Consider the following 18,298-nt stretch of genomic DNA (forward strand, 5'->3'; position numbering starts at 1 on the left):
CAGACTCCCCTGGGTTAAATATGTTATACATTTCTGTATTTACAAGTAGAACAGTACAAGTCGCTACACAACCATTCACTCCTTTTGCAGTTAGCCATACTGATTTCTCAGTTAAATTATAATTTATTACACAGTGACCATATGCTCAGAAAACGTACATCTTCTATGCTTTAATCAAAACACCAGTTATATTTGAACGTGCTGCAGAATCACAGAGATGTTTATAGGTGAGTAATGTGATTGTCAGGATACTAAATTCTGCATTTACCTACCATCAGCTATAAATACGTTATGCAATCTACATGGGTTGCCATCTTGTACTGAGGCCTTAGACAGATTTAGGTCAGAAATAGGCAATCCTCATTTCCCAAACACCTATAAATACCCTAATGTTGAACTGCTGAAATTACCAATTTCAGTGGCCTGATAATAGTCTGGTTTTTAAATTGTAAAAATGGGAACAGATAGGCTCATTTTCACACTTAATCTATCCCCACCCACCCCCAAAGTGCCAAACACACAGTCAAAATTCAGCGACAAGAATGACTGAATTTTAGTTATGCATTTTTGGTTTATTTCAGGGTGGGGTTGTTTAATAATGGTAATGGAAATGGTTCAACTACCAGATACTTTCTGCACCCATTCCCACACCTATGACCTCCAAACTCCTAAAAAGGTAAAAAAGCCCAACATCTGTAGCCCTGTTTCTAGGACCTCATTAAGGCTCTCCAGCTGATAAAGAAGTCAAACTGCAGCTTTTGCACTCTTTGCTCATCACTGATTCAGAGTTATTTTGTGGTAACATTTGACCACGTTTCAAGATAATGTGAAAATCATATACATTTATGGCTAATTAGATTTTTTCAGCATGATTCTTCCAAATGTCATTTAGTATTTTTTAAACAGACCTACTTCTTCCTTATGACTGCAGCAAAATGTTTAACTACTTTTACTAAAAGGCTAATAGTACTCAACTAGTGGTAAAGTGGTAACAGGTAAAGTGGTAACAGTTTTCAACATTATAAAATTCTAAGTTGCCAGAAAAGATACCAGATTTGCTGATCAAAATAACAATTCTTTTCATACAATGCTTTTGAGAACAGATCTCCCTATGCAGCACATGCTGGAGAAAATGCACTACATTTTAGCTAATGAACTAAGTAAATACTAGAGCCTGCTTGAATAACTTCTTCCTGTGCAGTTATCAAAATTCTCACATGCCTATAAACATTTATATCTGCTGATCTACCTTCTCAACAGCATTTTTCAAATTCTGTATATGAAAGTATTTTGTTCATATGAAGTTCTGTTCCCAATAATAAAATAAAATATTCTGTTATCTTAAGTATAAATTAGGAAACAAGCTTCTTACCTCCACCACTTATCCTTAAGCATGAATAGCTGGTGGGGCTCCTCTTCAAACAGCAGCTTGGGAAGGAAAAAATTAAACAAATCTTAGAACAGAACCCTGCGTATCAGAAGAATATATGATTTACAGAGTGTACTGAAATCATGTACTGTACTAGATGTAAGTTCTAGCTGACCTCAGGATAAATAGTCACTAAAGCAGAGAACAGAAAAATACAATGATTCCTATGCACCTGCTGCCATCTGCAATTTTTTGTTTTGCTGAATGTTAGCTTCCTTCACAATGCTCTATTCTGTCCCCGCACCCAAACTATCTTGGAACGAACTGCCAGAGTTGGTGAAAGATATGGCTTCTCTAAGCTGAACTTTCCAAATGCAGCTATTCAAGAACAGGTTTCATTTGTAAGTTGCAGTACTACAACCAAAACGAATCTATATTTTTTATGTTTTAAATGAACTTTCTCTCAAGCTGACTTTTAATTTTTAAAAATAAAATTATTTAAATAGCTTACTATTATCATTTCATAGCAATATGGAAAAAAAATCAAATTTGGAAAAAATGTAAGTAAAACATGCTGATATTGGTCATCTAGGTTGCTCTCAGAATTCACTAAACTAAAATGTTTTGGTGGAAAAGGAGTACACAACCTTTTTGTGACCAGAGCCATACTTTTCATTATGGAGGGGCTACTAGAACAAGACAGTATCACAATTGTGTCACTGGTAAATTGTTCTCTGGCTATATAGGATATTCTGAGGTAGGAAGACATACATAGATATTTAAGTTCCCCACAGCATCAGGCATTTGATTAAACACTCACTCATTCCAAAGAAGATTTGTCCAATCTATTCTTTGCAAATTTTGCTCAGGAAAATACAAGTAATTTGATGTATTTTATGGATATGTGTAAATATTTCATTACTGAATTGTGACAGTTATGAGCTTTATTATTGTTTCATCCAAGTATTAACAGTAATTCTACATTATAAAACATTTAAATACAATATACAATTATACAATAATATATAAAATATCCTGGCAGATTATATTTTAACCACATTTCTTCTAAGAAAGCTTATGGGGCACACGGTTCCTTGACAGGTGTATGAGCTATATAATGACTCAATTAGACAGGCTGAGTTAAGATAATACTATTAATGTACCTTACATGGATATATTACAGTAATGACATGTGAAACAGTTTGAATACTGACTCAAATATTAATAAAAACTGTCCAATAGCTTTACAACTGAAAATGAAATTTGATTTGGTTCATTGCAACAAAATTGATACCACTGAGCCTCAAACGTAATTTACTTGGTAATGTATGCGTTTACATACACCTTGATATAAATCCATTAACATATCCAGTGAATATCTAGTCAATCTCTATACTATTTATTATCTAGTTATTATTTCATTGGAAGGAATATAAATCTGGAGAAGAATCACAGCATCTGCAATTGAAAAAGACAGTATGGATTCAGAAACTTGAAGGAATGTACAATACCAAATCTGTGCTGCAAAACCATTACCTAATAAATAATAATACTGCAAAGCTTAGAAAAGTTTAAAATATACTATGCAATTAAAGACAAATATGTTTCCATATTACTACAAAACAACTGAGCAGAAATCCAGTCCAAGCAAACTACCTTTTTCTAATTAAAAAAGAAACAGAAGAGAAACAATTCATAATGGACAGGCTAAGATGCTATTCTTTTTTGAAAACTTAAAATTCCAGAAAGTAATACATGATAGTTCTGTTCAACAGTGTGTCTGTCTGCTGGCAGCTGTTGCTACTAACATCTTGTTCCATCAAAGTCCCATTTTGAGTTCCAAGATGGATAATTAGGTTATCACTTAAATATTTATATGAATTTGTTCATAGACATTCTGAATGTTATAGGTACTAAACAAATATGAATATTATAAAACAATAAATATTCTAAGCTATGGATATCAAATTGCCTTCTGGGAGTTATAAAAGGTATAAATAAAACCAAATTTATGAAGCATATATGAATTAAACTAATTTAAGACATGTTCTGTAGCTATGTTAGTGTCACAGAATATACAAATCCTAACTGACCCAAACCATCTGTGTTAAAGCTCCCAAAAGACAACTCACTTGCAATTCAAATTAATTTCTATTTCATGATTTACAGTAACATCTTGCTTTTAGGAGGCAGTTTACAACCAAATCACAATTACTCTATTATTCTTGGCTGGAAATGAGGTTTATTTTAAGGCAGAAAAAATTGAAGGGATGGAGAAAAATAGGATGAGAGAGGAGGAAAAAGAAGACAAATACAATGAAAATGTAAGTGACCCCCTGGAAGAATATTGCACTAATTGCTGATTAGCAATACTAATTGTTGGAATAATGATGAGTTATTATTGGTTATGATATAATGATTATCTATAATTTAAAAGAGCCTACTGTTATCTATTACTTAAAATAGTTTACTATTAACAGTAAATTATACTATTGTTTCTTTTTAAATTCACATAAAATTGTACTGCATGTTCAACATGGTTCATCTTGTGCAATCCTGAAAATGTTCTAATCCAGGGGTTCCTAAACCTTTTGCCATCAACCTCCCTTCAGTGTAATCTTAATGTACTCAGCTCCCCTAAAAATCCAAAACCAAAATGAACACAAATGAACAATGAAAACAATTTAATGAAACTTTGGGAAAGGTGGATTGATTGTAACAAAGTAATTAAAAGGTTTTTCACATCTCCCCTGGACTCTGTCTGCACCTCCCCAAGAGTGGTATACCTCACAGTTTGGGAAACCCTGTTCTAATTTAACCATCACATTTTCAAATGTAAGTAAGTGAGGTTGCTCAGTCAGTAAAACATTGCAGTACTAGTTTTTTCTACCACCTCACAGAGGGAAAGGGTGAGGTTATGTGAGGGCTAATAGAGACACATAAATGCCATTGGTGTAACTCTTGCGATCACAACAGTTATCCAGCTTTGTATTAGCAGAATTATATCTCACAGCAAAGCCTGTTCATGTTGGTCACCATAAACAATTAGTCAAAATCTAATAGTGCAAGCTTAGCGTTTTTCCGATCCCTCGCGCTGATAACTGGAGTAAGTATTGTACCCCGTGAAACAGTATAGAAAGGAAATGTACATTCAGTTACAATGCCATTCATATGGTGTGAAAGCATGCTTCTTTCTGGTCATCAGTGCATCAGGATCAAAGACCGTGCTAGAAAAACAGTAGAGTACAAAATTCAAAACTGAACACTATGTTTATCTCAAGCACTGGTTAAAATATTTCACCAGCTGCTGTTTCTGCAAAAAAAAAATTCTGTCCCTTGACATCCACCTCACAACTCATTTTTGTAGCATTAATTTAATGTGCCCAAACTGACTGATACTGTGTCCTTCCCATTAGCAGGAAATGCTGACTGTGATATAGGTATAACTAAAGCTGGTGAGTCGGTACCTTAGAGACCTTACTAAAAGGCATTATGTGAAAGCCTAGACTGACCAAAGCTTTGATGAGTGGTATACAACAGCATCTATGGATTCATCTAATAATGACTACAGCATAAACTAGATTTAGCTGGATTTTATTTTCTCTTATTTCCTGCCTTTCGATTATTACCTCTTCTTTTTCTGCACTTTCCATAACGTTGCCAGTCACAGAAGAGAACAACATGATGCGTATTCATGTATTTCAATCCTGAACTTCTAGAGAGGTAGAGATAATCCATAGTCCTAGAAAAATTACCTTCCAATAATTACTTCCAACACACTTCTATAAGATAGAAGAGATACTTGACTCTGCGTCTTCTTCTCTGCTGTATTCCAAACATGTAACATGAAATCAGGACCCAGGGCCCACTTCTAACAAAGACATTTTCTGGCAAACACTACTCTGTTCTGGGCACTAAAGTCAACTAAATGTGTTAATCCCTCATAAATGTTACTCCTGGAATGGAGACATATTTCACATTAATAGCCATTATTAAAACACAAGCATAGATATGTGTGTTCCATCCAACTTTTGATTATCTGAACAGCAATCCAATCTATTCCTAATTACATTACAGGTCTCTAACAGAAACAGAAACTTATCTATAAAGCAAGACTTGAAATAGTTGAAAAACGTGTAAAGTATGCTATCAAGGATTGAGTTTATAGTAGATTATCCTGGGGAATACTTCAAATTCACCTTCTGAAATCCTCGACATAAGAGTCTTTTCTTAATTTTTGAAACATCATTCCCTTCATCATCATGTTCACCTGATATGAACTGACTGAACTGAAAGAAGATAGAATCACTTAAGAATAAAAGGATAGCTATGCTTGTTCAGGGGATGAAATACACACAAAAATCCTTTTTTAAAACCTGAAAGAACAAAATAATTTAAGGGCCCAATGAAATTTAAGCATGGTTTGTAGTCACATAATACTGAATGTAGAATGGTATCCCCTTCTGGAGTGAATAATTTACTGAAACCTGCAATCCTCTTAGGAAGCAAAAATAGGTTTGTGACTTTTTGTTGCAAATCTTGTCACAACTGAGTTTCATCATCACAGAGTATGACTGCTGACAAAAAATAAAATACTGTAAAAAGGTAAATTCCACTCTTGGAATAATTAAGAAAGGAACTGAAAAATACAACAGTCAACATGGTGAGGCCGTTATAGACCAGAGATACTATAAACAAATCTAGTCACCACACCTAAAAAGGGATATTGTATAGTGTTGTTGTTGTTTTAATCCGTTCAATCATGTCCAATTCTTGGAGACTGCCTGGACAAGTCCCTGCAGTTTTCTTGGCAAGGTTTTTCAGAAGTGGTTTGCCATTGCCTCCTTCTTAGGACTGAGAGAAAGTGACTGGTGCAAAGTCACCCAGCTGGCTTTGTGCCTAAGGCAGGGCTAGAACTCACACTCTCCCAGTTTCTAGCCTGATGCCTTAACCAATACACCAAACTGGCTCTCATTATAGAGCTAAAAAAATGCAAAAAAGAATAAGCAACATGATTAAGGAGCTACAGAAGTTTTCGTACTACAGGAAGGTTATAGCATGTTGGGGGTTTTAGTTTGGAATGAACATAGCTAAGCCAAGACATATTAAAAGTATAGAAAATACTTTTGTAGAGATCTTTTGCAATCAGATATCAGTCTGAATTATAGTACCGAGAGTTCACTGATCACACTTGTAAATGGCCCAGGATGGGGGTAGTGTATCCATTCTGGCCCTCCTTGATCTCTCTACAGCTTTTGAAACCACTGCTCGTGGTATCCTTCCAGCCCAGTTGAGGAGGTTGGGAGCGGGGGTGTTTTTCAATAATTCTCCTTCCTCCAAGGCTGGTTCCTATTGGTGTTGCTGGGGGGAAAACATTCAGACCCAGGCCTCTGCTTTATGTGTGCCAAAGGGCTTGACTCTCTCCCTGCTCCCGTTTAACATCTATGTGAAACCACTGGGCAAGATGATCTGTCAGCACAGGGTCAAATAACATCTGTACACTGACAATACTCAGTTATACATCTTTGCTCTAGGCTGTCCAAGTGATGCCATCAAGGTGCTTCTATAGTGCCTGAAGGCTGTATGGGGAAGAATGAGCTTTGACTCAACCTTGACAAGAATGAGTACTTGTGATTTTAGGTCCCCCGTCTACTGATTTTTCATACTTAACTCTGGATAAGATAATACATCTGCAAGAAGAGTTCATGTGCAATCTTGAAGTCCTCCTGGACATGCAGCTTCTTTTCAAGCAGGTGGCAGCTGTGGCCAGGAGACCCTTTGCATAAATACATCTTGTGTGCCAGTTGTGCTTGTTCTTGGATCAGAAGGCACTGCTCATGGTCACTCATCTATGGTCACCTCCTGACTGGACTACTGCAACATACTGTACATGGGACTGTCTTTGAAGAGCATTCAGAAGCTTCAACTGCTCCAGAATGCAGTGGCACATATATTGAGTGCACCATGGGACATCCATGTAACACCGCAGCTCTGTGAGCTATATTAGTTCCCAGTAGGCTTCCAGATACAATTTAAGGAATTGGTTGTTGCCTTTAAAGCCCTACATGGCATGGGGCTAGGTTACGTATGGGACCATCTATCCCCAATAGATTCAGCCCATCTCACCAGATTTGGCAAAATGGGCATGCTCCAGATCCCCTCAGTGAAGCAGTGTCACCTGGAGGATCCTAGGAAGGGTGCCTTCTCTGTCATAGCACCTACTTTACGGAATTGCCTTCTGTATCTCCCCCTGGTGATATGGAAGGGCCCAACCTTTTTGGCCTTTCAGAAGATCATAAATATCTGGCTCTTTCCCCAAACACTTGGGCCACGATGTTAATGGAGCTCTGGTGTGGGAGGATGTGAGATGTGGGAAATGAGATTTTTATATAGTCCTGATGTGGTTTTTCTTTTAATTGGTTGGACATATTTCTATATTTGTGCATTGGCCAGAGTTTCACTGGTTAGATGGGTGGCCATATAAATTTGATTGATTGATTGATAAATACATTTTTAAGATGAGAATAGAGGGAAGGTTTTTTTCCCTCCTTCATGGTTTTTGAATTCAGAGCTATCTGATGAAAATAAATATGGGAAGATTCAGTAATTCTTTATATAACATGGTTGTGGAATTTCCTAACATTCAGTGTAGTGAGACCTACCAATGTAGATGGTTTTAACATAAATTCATGGTGAATCAGGTTATCAGTGACTATCAATAATCATGGCTATTTACTACCATAGGCAGCATACTTAAATACCATTTGCTAGTAAGAGATAAAGGAAGAAACTTAAAACTGCTTGTTGCAGGCCTCACTCCCTCCAAATGTTAACTTCTTTTGTACAGTCATCAAAATAAAAATATCTGTAGCATTTATGAAATTTAAATTAATTCAATGTACAATCTCAATAAATAGTATGGTTAATATTACTCATATCAGCAGAAATAATCCCATATGTTATTATTAAATATTCTTTTGACTGATCTTCTATGTAAAAGTTACTTTTTCTTAGTAACTTTTAGTACATTAGGGATATGACTATGTATATTTGTGTATGTGTGTGTGTGGTGCATAAATGTGTACATAATCCTCTTGAATTGTTTCTTTTTCAACCAAAGAGTCACTTAGAGGAAAATTCAGTCAAGGAAGCTCTCCACGAAAGAAACAACCCACTCAGAAACACATCTCATACTGTATTTACATACAATTGATTTTAATTTTCATGTTGCTTTGTTGCTTGACTTAGCTTTGCAGAAAGGAAAAATAAATAAAAATGCACTACAAAAGAATGCATTAGAAAGAAATCTCAAACCATTAGCCTGAGAAATGTTTTTTTTTCCCCTGATCTTATTTTGTTTAAGGGTTATGATACTACGATTGTTTCATTTCTGGTCTTAGTTTTGTGGCTGTCTGCGTAGAAAGGCCAGACGTCAGAAATCATTGCTTTTATAGTCTGATATTGGAATTTTAAAAATATTTATTTTAAAAAGATAATTCCTTTAGGATAGGTAGCATTCAACATGGACTTCCATTGTCTTTTGTTTCATTCCACTGTTCCCACCTCAAAACATTTAGAGTTTTATTCCAATGGAAGGCTGCTAACGCCATATTTCAGCTCAGAACATTCTGAGCAAAGCTGTTTTGTTTCAAGCTCAAAACAAAGTATGCACAAATCTATCAAATTAGATTTTATCAAACCATAACAATTCTCAAAACCAGGTATCAGATCCTATCAAAGCACTGTTCATTTTTCAAAGAATAAAAATATTTATTTGTTTATTTATTTATTTAAAAGATTTATATGGCCATCCATCTTAAGCAACTCTGGGCGGCTCACAAGAACAATAAAACCAATAACTATAAAACAATCATAAAAACAGTAAAAAATAAAAAAATAAAACAAAACCCGGCACCTTCATTGTCCCCTTGGGATGCCCTGCAGCAAGCTCCAGTTGCCTTCCTTCCATACTTTCTATCTATACAATCCTATCTATTTATCCATCCATCCAAATAATAACTTTAGATACTGTTAATAGAATAAATTGCCTTGTTTACTTAACTTTTTAGAACAATGAAAATTGGTACTATAAATTAAACAAGTATATGATAGATGACTCAACTGAAATATAGCAAAACTATTCAGAAATGCTAACAGTCCTATATCTCATATTTGCTCTTCCAGTTTAAATCCAAGCAATCTCTATATGAATAAGTATAACAAATAAAGGAATAAGAATAAATGGAATGGAACATAAAGTTTACTTCTTCACAATTTTGCTTCACTTTAACAAATTTCAAAAATCACCAAAAAGCTTCATGATAATTTTTTAATTTCTTAATAATTATCCATAAATATATTTATGAACTTTCTAGACTGCTTTCACCTTGAGACTTTATGAGTCTTATAAACATATAAAAGAATCACATAAACTTGTAAAAAATACCTGAAAGTAGGGTACAGAATTAGAATTTTAAGCATTCAGAAATCTATAGTAGTCTGTGAAGACAGCCTCAGTAAAGATGAACTTTTTTTTGAAATCATACTATTATCCAAATCTTTTTTAAAAAACACTATCTTGTCTGGCAAAAATAATAAAGAAATGTAACTGATACAAAATAAGAACAATCTATTTTTGAGACATGATACAACCACTTAAACAAACAGGAAAACAACAGAAGGCCACCAACTACATAGGGAATATTATAAAAAATACAATTAAATGATTATGTACATTTGGAATTTTAATCAATGGAACAGAGATGTGGACTGGAAAATTTTCTTCTGTAGGCAAGTTTGGCAGTCTTCTAATAATCTAAAAAATTAAGAAGCTGGATTGATATGTTCATATGTTTAGACTCAGCCATCCCCCCCTTAAGTTTCATGTATTTTTGATCATGTGTGTATAACCTAGAATATATCACCTGCCATGCAGCTTTAAAAATATTAATCTTCCAAGAAAGCTACAGTTTTTAAATAACTTTTCGATACGCATACCTTAAGTTCAAATGAGGTTAGTTTGTATGCTATATAGCAACACCAGAATTACGGTATATGTACATTCCAAATAATTTCGTCAGCAGTTGTGTTTAAAAGTAACTACATGTCATTAGGAGATTTGACGTTACATCTGAGGGAAGAAATAGTCTCATAATATTTCTAAGCCATTTCTTTTTGTTACCCTAGTTGTTGCTCTATCAGAGGAAGACAAAATTTGAATGAGAAATAAATTGTATAAAGAGCTACCATTATCCAAGTCTTTTAAACTCTTCCTCTTTACTATTAACTAAGAAGCAGCATAGAACTAATGTAACTGACGTATCAAGTTTATTTCTTAAATGTCTGTGGAAAATACATTGAGAAAATACATTGGAAAATACGTTTAGAAATTCTAGTCAAACTACAGACATACATACTAATACATACATACATACATACATACATACACTAATCATGTATAGGTAAAGGTAAAGGTTTCCCTTGACATTAAGTCCAGTCGTGTCCGACTCTAGGGGGTGGTGCTCATCTCCGTTTCAAAGTCGAAGAGCCGGCGTTTGTCCGTAGACACTTCCGTGGTCATGTGGCCAGCATGACTAAATGGAACACCGTTCCCTGCCCGCCGAAGCAGTACCTATTAATCTACTCACATTTGCATGTTTTTGAACTGCTAGGTTGGCAGGAACTAGGACTAGCAACAGGAGTTCGCCCCGTCACACGGATTCAAACCGCCGACCTTCCGATCAGCAAGCTCAGCGGTTTAACCCACAGCGCCACCGCGTCCCTTTTAATCATGTATACTCAGTTCAATATACAGTCTGGAAGCATGCATGGGAGCACAAGTAGCATCTGTCAACAATACCTTCAACCAAATGTGTCATTTACCAGCTTTAAGATATTCCTACTTGCTAGTCATTGACCACAGCTGAATAAATTTAATTTCATTTGAAGAGATTCCTGACAAATGCACACCCACATGTGCTCCAAAACAAATTTCGCCCTTTGAATCCATATCTCTTCATAGCCATAATACATACAGTAGTCCCCTTTTCAGGAGAGAGGGGCGGTGACAGAAATTTGAAATATATACACACACACACACACATATACATACAGTATTATCACCTTAAAAGCTGATGCACTTTTTCTCTGAAACACAGGAATAACCTCTAATAATAGTAACACTACTGAATTGGATCAAAGGTCCATATAGCATCTCATAACTGCCACCCAAGACATCTTTAAGAAGTCTATGCACACATTATAAAGGTAATTGTTATTTCCTTTTACTACTCCAGGCAGAGCACATCTGCTGTCATTTTCATCAGAATGTGGAAATTATATAATACTGTTATGATGAATAACCACTGATTTAAGTCATCACATATCGAGCCAACAAATTAAAACATGTTTCATATTTTATGTGCTATTTTGTCAGCACTTTCAGTTCTAAAATTAATAGTTATGGTGTGGTGGGTGGAGAATGTCCTAATTTAGGACCACAGCACAGGAAGAAAGAGATACACTCTACATGAATGCAACTTATAGTAAGTGAGTAATTCTAATTTTTAAAAATTCTTCCTTTAAGAACAATTGAAGTAACTTGTCACTTTGGCAGGACCAAGTTCACATAGTTTGTGTTATCTGAAGAACTTGAAGAGTGAAGCCATATATGTCATGATGAAATGATGCAATCCCTTAGTTTTATTTTGAGAAGTACAAAAAGATGACTACTATCTCCCAAAAGGTGGGAACGAGGGGAATTTACCTATACAAAATAGCAAGACTGAAGAAAACAAATACTGTAATACTTTGCCTGTTTCCTTCAACTACTATGCACTGATCTGTGATGTAACTAAGAGATAAATGTTACAATGCTTACCAGAACATTCATGACCAACAGGGGTTTAACTTTTCAATATTCTGTAAAATTAATATTCCTTAGTTCATTCCTATGTTTGTATGCTTTTCTGAAGTTGGATTAAAAAACCAATGAAGATTCTAATCACATGACAGTATTTAAAGTTCCTCAAAGTGACTATTCTGCCAATCTAGGAAAAATACATAGTTTTCAGTTCTAATAAAACCATTTCTATAAAAATACCCTCATTTGCTTATGCTGATAGGACTCCTAGTTTTTTTTTTAATTAGGTAATTAATTAGCTAGTGTGCACTACTTCAAGGCTGAGGGCCACACTTGATCTTTGAATTACATGTCAAGGGCCACAATTCAAAAGCAGTGGATGGAATCAAGACAAAAAATACATTTAAGAAATGTGATCAGATTTAATTAAAATGCAATATAGTTAACAACACCCTCTGGTTATAAATTTAGTAACTTTTGCATTCTGTTATAGTTGTATTGGGTAACAACTTTTGAAGATCTCTCAGGGCCATATCTATGCATGCAGAGTAGGCATTTCCCTAGAATAACTAGTTTCTAGAGTACATTTTTTTAAAGCAGTCATTCAAACATATTTTCAGATTATACTGACATATTTTCTGACTATTTCCTAAGCTACAGATGTATTATTATTATTAGATTCTATTTAAAAACCTCACTTATTTTTATTTTTAAATAGTGGGTAGAGGATTTTTTGGAGGAAACAATAACCAAAGAAGAATTGGGGTTTCCCCATGTAAGTTATTGTAATCTGGGCCAGCACCAGGATTTAACTTTTAATAAAGAAGCTTAATCAGCAACAGACAAAACGAGAGACGAGCTCACTTTGCATACCTAATGTAAAGTCGGATATAAGCTGTTATCAAACTGAGGATGCTGCCTGTAACCATAAATGCCCCAGCCAAACGTAACTCACAACTCAGCATGAGACCTTCTGTTAAACGCAACGCTGCCAAAATTAGACCAGCAACTGATCTGCACAGGCAGCGTTGAGAACCAGTTTCTAAACAGCCCATTGCTTGCAAAAGCTTCAAGTCCTGCCCTCCTCCTCGTCTATTGACATTTGCAATTGTCTCATGCTGGGAACCGAACAAATGCGAACCCGAAGAACGAGCCATACATTCCCTGAGCCCTTTTGAAACACCATAAACCATGCCGGTGCGCGGTTCCGAGGGTAGGCAGTCCGCAAAACCCACCCAAGTCTAAAACAGGAGGCGCCATCACCCAGAAGAAGACTTCCGCGAAGAGTGAAACTCTCCTCACGATTTCTTCCTCCTTCCAGGTGCTGAAGAGCAGGACAAAGCGCGTATGCGGAAAACGAGAAAGCGCGAGGCTGCACCCGGACCCCAAAAACGGGAAAGAAAAGAGGGGCCCATTAGCAAGGACCTCGCGGAGAACAGGTGGGCGGCGGAAAGAGCCACCAGGCCAACCGAGGGAAAGGGGGCGCACTGGCGGACGAAGACCCTGACCATGAGGAAAGCAAGTGGTCGGCTGGGCCCGGGACGCTGCCAAGGCACTGCGTCCCAAAGAGAAAGGCTGAGAAGCCAAAAAGCGCCGCCTGCGCCCACTTACCGGCTGGGGGAGTCGGGGGAGGCAACGCCCCAGCAGCTCCTGCAGGGGCGGCGGCGGGGGTGGCGACAGCGGCTGATCCTCCATCCCCCTGCTCCAAGCGCCGCCACCAACACTTTCTTTTTTTTTTCCCTCTCCTCCTCTTCCTCCTTCCCGCCAGCCACTGCCTCCTCACGGCAAAGACAGGAACGCCGCGTAATTGCGCAAGAGGTCGCAAGCCGCACATACACATTAAGCCCCACCTGACGTCAGTTTTGCGCGTACCGAGGAGGAGGAGCGCAGCAAGGAGAGCTTGAGCGGTTGGATGCACCACTGCAGGATATTGGACGAGGACGCGGGGAGGGGGGCGGGCAAGAGAGAGGCGTCGCAGAACTGCGGTAGAGAGAGGTGGGACCTCTGTCGCCAGCTTCCTGCGGAGGACCTGATCTCTATGGTTAGAGCGGGGCTTCCTCGTGCATGCGGTTGCTAGGGTACCCGAGCACGCTTGGCTGGATGCTTGCACTGACATGCTCCTCGGAGGCGCCAGAGGAAGAAGAGCGATGTGTTCAGTCGGCGTTATTTTCTTGGTTGGGGCTAGCTTTCCGTAGTCAGTGCCCGCTACTTCTCAAGTGTTTTAGTTTTAATTCGGAATCCCATTTCCTAAATATCCTAAAAGTGATTTAAAGCCGGATTTTTGGGGGGCAGAGAAGAAATATAGTATAAGTCGTAATTGTATCTTATCTGCAAATATCTGAACGACCACTAGATCAGGGTTTCTCAACCTCAGCAGCTTTAAGATGTCTGGACTTCAACTCCCAGAATTCCCCAGCCAGCATGGAATTCTGGGAGTTGAAGTCCACACATCTTAAAGCTGCTGAGGTTGGGAAACACAGCATTAGATGACTGGAAAGGCAAACAGAAAACTCTTTACTGTCATTTAGTGGCCATCTGGATTTTTTAATCAGCTGCAATACCTGTCTGTGTGTGTCTGTGTTTTGAGAGGCTCAAAACACCAGTTGCTCATAGATAGAGCAGTCACCCAAGACTGAAGGTCTAGACAGCCCAATCTGAGCACAGCCTGGGTTGATTACAGGAAAGCCTATAACTCAATGCCGTATACATGGATTTGTGAATGCCTGGTGCTATGCAAAGTCAACAGGACACTAAGAACCTTCCTCAAGAACTCAGTGCGACTGTGGGAGACAACACTGGAAGTCAACTCAAGACAGCTCCTATAAGTGGCCATCAATTGTGGCACATACGAAGGTGATCCACTGTCCCTGCTTCTGTACTGCATAGGCTTGAACCCCATCAGCCAGATAATCACAAGGACTGGATACGGATACAAGTTCAAGAGTAAAACTACTATCAGCCACCTCCTCTACATGGATGACATCAAGCTGTATGCTAAGAGTGAATGAGACATTGACTTGCTGATCCACATGACACGGAGCTGCAGTGAAGATATTGGGATGTCATGTGGACTGGAGAAGTGTGGCTGGATGGTAGTAAAGAGAGGGAAAGTAGTTAAGACTGATGGACTGGAACTACCAGCAGGCCTCATAGCAGACATACAGACCAGCTACAAGTACCTTGGTATCCTGCAGTCACATGGGAACCACAATGAGGAGGCAAGGAAGACAGCAACATCCAAGTGCCACCAAACTGAACAGCAACCAAGTAGCTGGCATTGTTTTCAGGAACACCTGCACAATGTATGGGCTTGACCTTCCCAAGTCCAGATGGAAGAGTCCACAGAAGGTTGTGGAGAATAACAGGGCTAAGATCCTGTGGGACTTCCAGATACAGATAGGGAGGTACTGGCCAATCAACCAGTCATCGTGGTAGAAAAGGACCAGAAGACAGCGGTGGTGATAGATGTAGCAGTGCCAAGTGACAGCAACATCAGACAGCAGAAGGAGTATGAGAAGCTGGAGAAGTACCAGCACCTGAAGGAGGTACTAGAGAGGATGTGGAAAGTGAAGGCCAAAGTGGTCCCAGTGGTAGTAGGGACACTCAGTCCTGTGACTCCTAAGCTGGGAGAGTGGCTCCAACAGATCCCAGGAGCAACATCAGAGCTCTCTGTCCAGAAGAGTGCAGTGCTAGGAACAGCTAATACTATGCAGAATCCTCAAACTCCCAGGCCTCTGGTAGAGGACCAAAGGTTGAGGAAGATACATACCACCCATAGGGGTGAGGGGATTTTTTTTTTACAACCCTACTAAAACATACATTCAGGCCCATCCTTGAAGGGTGGCTTCAGTAGACATTTGTCTTGCTGTTAAGAGGATAATTGCTCTAGTAGGATGCAAGCACTTCCTATTTTCTTTGGAAAATAGTATTTATCACAATGGTATTTATCAACTCTTTGTTTCCAAAGCCATCTGGAACAAGACAGTGCAGAACACAAGCTTCTATGCTACTCAGACCAAACTCATCAGCCAAACTTGACTAAATGGAATTGCAGTTATTAACCATAAGCCTAAGTTCCATTCTAAAGCAGGCAATAAACAGTATTCCCTCAAAAATAGTTTGAAAGCCAATTTTTTAGTTTTCCAAATGAATCAGGCTTATAACATCCAGAGATCCTGGGACCCAGTGATGTTTGTTTGTTTGTTTCTAAAAATATACAGTATGCCATTCTAATAATTGGCTGGTTTACAAGAATAAATTTATAACTTAAGAATATAAAACAGCATTAAAACTAAACACTAGTGCCTCTAAGACACTAAAAGCATGGGTAAAAAGGTAGGCTTTAAGTTTTTCCCTAACTAACAAAGATGGGTTCAGTCTCAGCTCCAACAGCATTAACTTATTCTACTTGTCTTTCCATGTCCAGTCTTTACTACTTGGAGACACACTGATGCTTTTGAGATGTCCAACCCTAAGCTCACAGAAAAGGAGAAGTATAGGTAAATATCAGAGTACATATGGCAACTAGGTCCAAACCTGTGAACAATCCTTCCTTACAGCTTCATATAGACATTAAATAATATGGGAGACAGGACTGAACTTTGAAGCGCCCCCCCCCCAGATGATTCCCAAGAAATTTCCCAGTATCACCTTTTGATGGCACCCAGAAATAGGAGTCAGCAACTGCAAAGCAGCAGCACCAACTCATTTAAGTATACAAAAGAAATGCTATGGTCAATGGAATCAAAAGCTGTTAAGAGATCCAGGAGTATTATCAGATGCCACACTTCCTTGTCTCCAGTTATAAATTGTCAAACATCCATCAGGGTCACTGTGGTTCTATCTGTGCCAAATCTGGGTCTAAATCCAGGATGAAAAGTGTCTAGATCAACCTTTCTCAACTGGGATTTCATTGAACTCTAGGGTCCTGCAAGAGGTTGCTAGGAGTTCCATGAGAGATTGTGATTGACAAAATTAAACATTTTTTGAGTTTTGTGTACTATGCAATGCTCACTGTGATGGGAATTTTTGCAGATTGTAACTGGGTTGCCAACCTGCCACTTTCCTGCTCTCGTGTTGTAAAGCATAGATTGTGAAGGTTAGAAGTGAATTGTATTGTGATGGTTTTGTATGAGTTGCATGAGTTTCTTTGCCTGTTCACAAAAACAGTTATAATAAACACAGCAGTAACAAGCACCAATTTCTCCAAAGGCAAACTGGTAATCTGCCCCATTTTCCCTTGTAGTGGGGTAGAAATGGGTCTCCTTCTAAACAAAGCACAGGGTTACTTGGTGTTTTTTTAAAAGTCATTTTTGTAAATAAAAAAGGTGGTAAAGCCAGCCAGTTTCCCATTCTTTTAAATTAAATTTGTTAATTGCTGATTGCAATGGGTCTGACATTTTTTTTCTGTTGCAGTCCCATCTTATGGAAGAACCTCTCCCCTCAGGTTGAACCAGTGCCCACCCTAGTGGCCTTCCAGGTGTGAATAAAAATGGAGCTTTTTCAGTGAGCATCTAAAGGCCAAGCAACATTATCTTAATGTATTATTATTGTACCGTTATCTTTTAATATTGTTTTATTGTTGTAAACCACTAGGAGTCCATGCAGGTTATGGCAGTATATAAAAGGCAGTGTGTGCACGCGTGTGTGTGTGAGATAAAATCGATTAGGTAGCTGGCCATTTTACTTCATTCTAGATGACATCCTGCATGGTGACTTACTAACTACTACCACCAAAAATGGCATGTAAACAATACTTTATCAAGTACAGTTTCTAGAAGTGGTAGATGTGATTTGGGATAGAATCTGGATGGACTGTTCAAGACTCTTAGAGAAACCACTGGCTTGTTTATAGCCAAATATGTTTATGTATTTACTTATCATATTTTTATCACCACCCATCTCCCCCACACGGGCAACCCTGGGCAGTTCACAATAAAAACAATTTAAAATGCAATAAAATCATAAATAAAATGTTAGATTTAGGTGAAGATTCCATGGCTGTACAGAGGGTGAACATGAAGATATTTGCTGTTAGGCTTGAAAGGTAATTACGTCACAGCAGGCTG

The 18,298-nt window shown here is 38.0% G+C and overlaps 1 protein-coding gene across 2 annotated transcripts in view; it reads right to left on the reverse strand.

Annotated features, from left to right (window-relative positions):
* TMCC1 (transmembrane and coiled-coil domain family 1) overlaps positions 1 to 14,049 on the reverse strand; it is a 137,604-nt gene extending 123,555 nt beyond the window's left edge. The window contains exons 1-2 of one of the 2 annotated variants that reach the window (XM_063291645.1): positions 13,842 to 14,049; positions 1,373 to 1,428 (exon numbers count right to left, since the gene is read on the reverse strand). The gene's annotated coding sequence lies outside the window, so the exon portion shown is untranslated. The remainder of the gene's footprint in view (positions 1 to 1,372; positions 1,429 to 13,841) is intronic. The other variant, XM_063291646.1, reaches the window with a different exon arrangement.
* Between the last annotated feature and the right edge of the window lie 4,249 nt (positions 14,050 to 18,298).

The sequence above is a fragment of the Candoia aspera genome, chromosome 2, assembly GCF_035149785.1.
Source record: "Candoia aspera isolate rCanAsp1 chromosome 2, rCanAsp1.hap2, whole genome shotgun sequence".
NCBI classification, from domain to species: Eukaryota; Metazoa; Chordata; class Lepidosauria; order Squamata; family Boidae; genus Candoia; species Candoia aspera.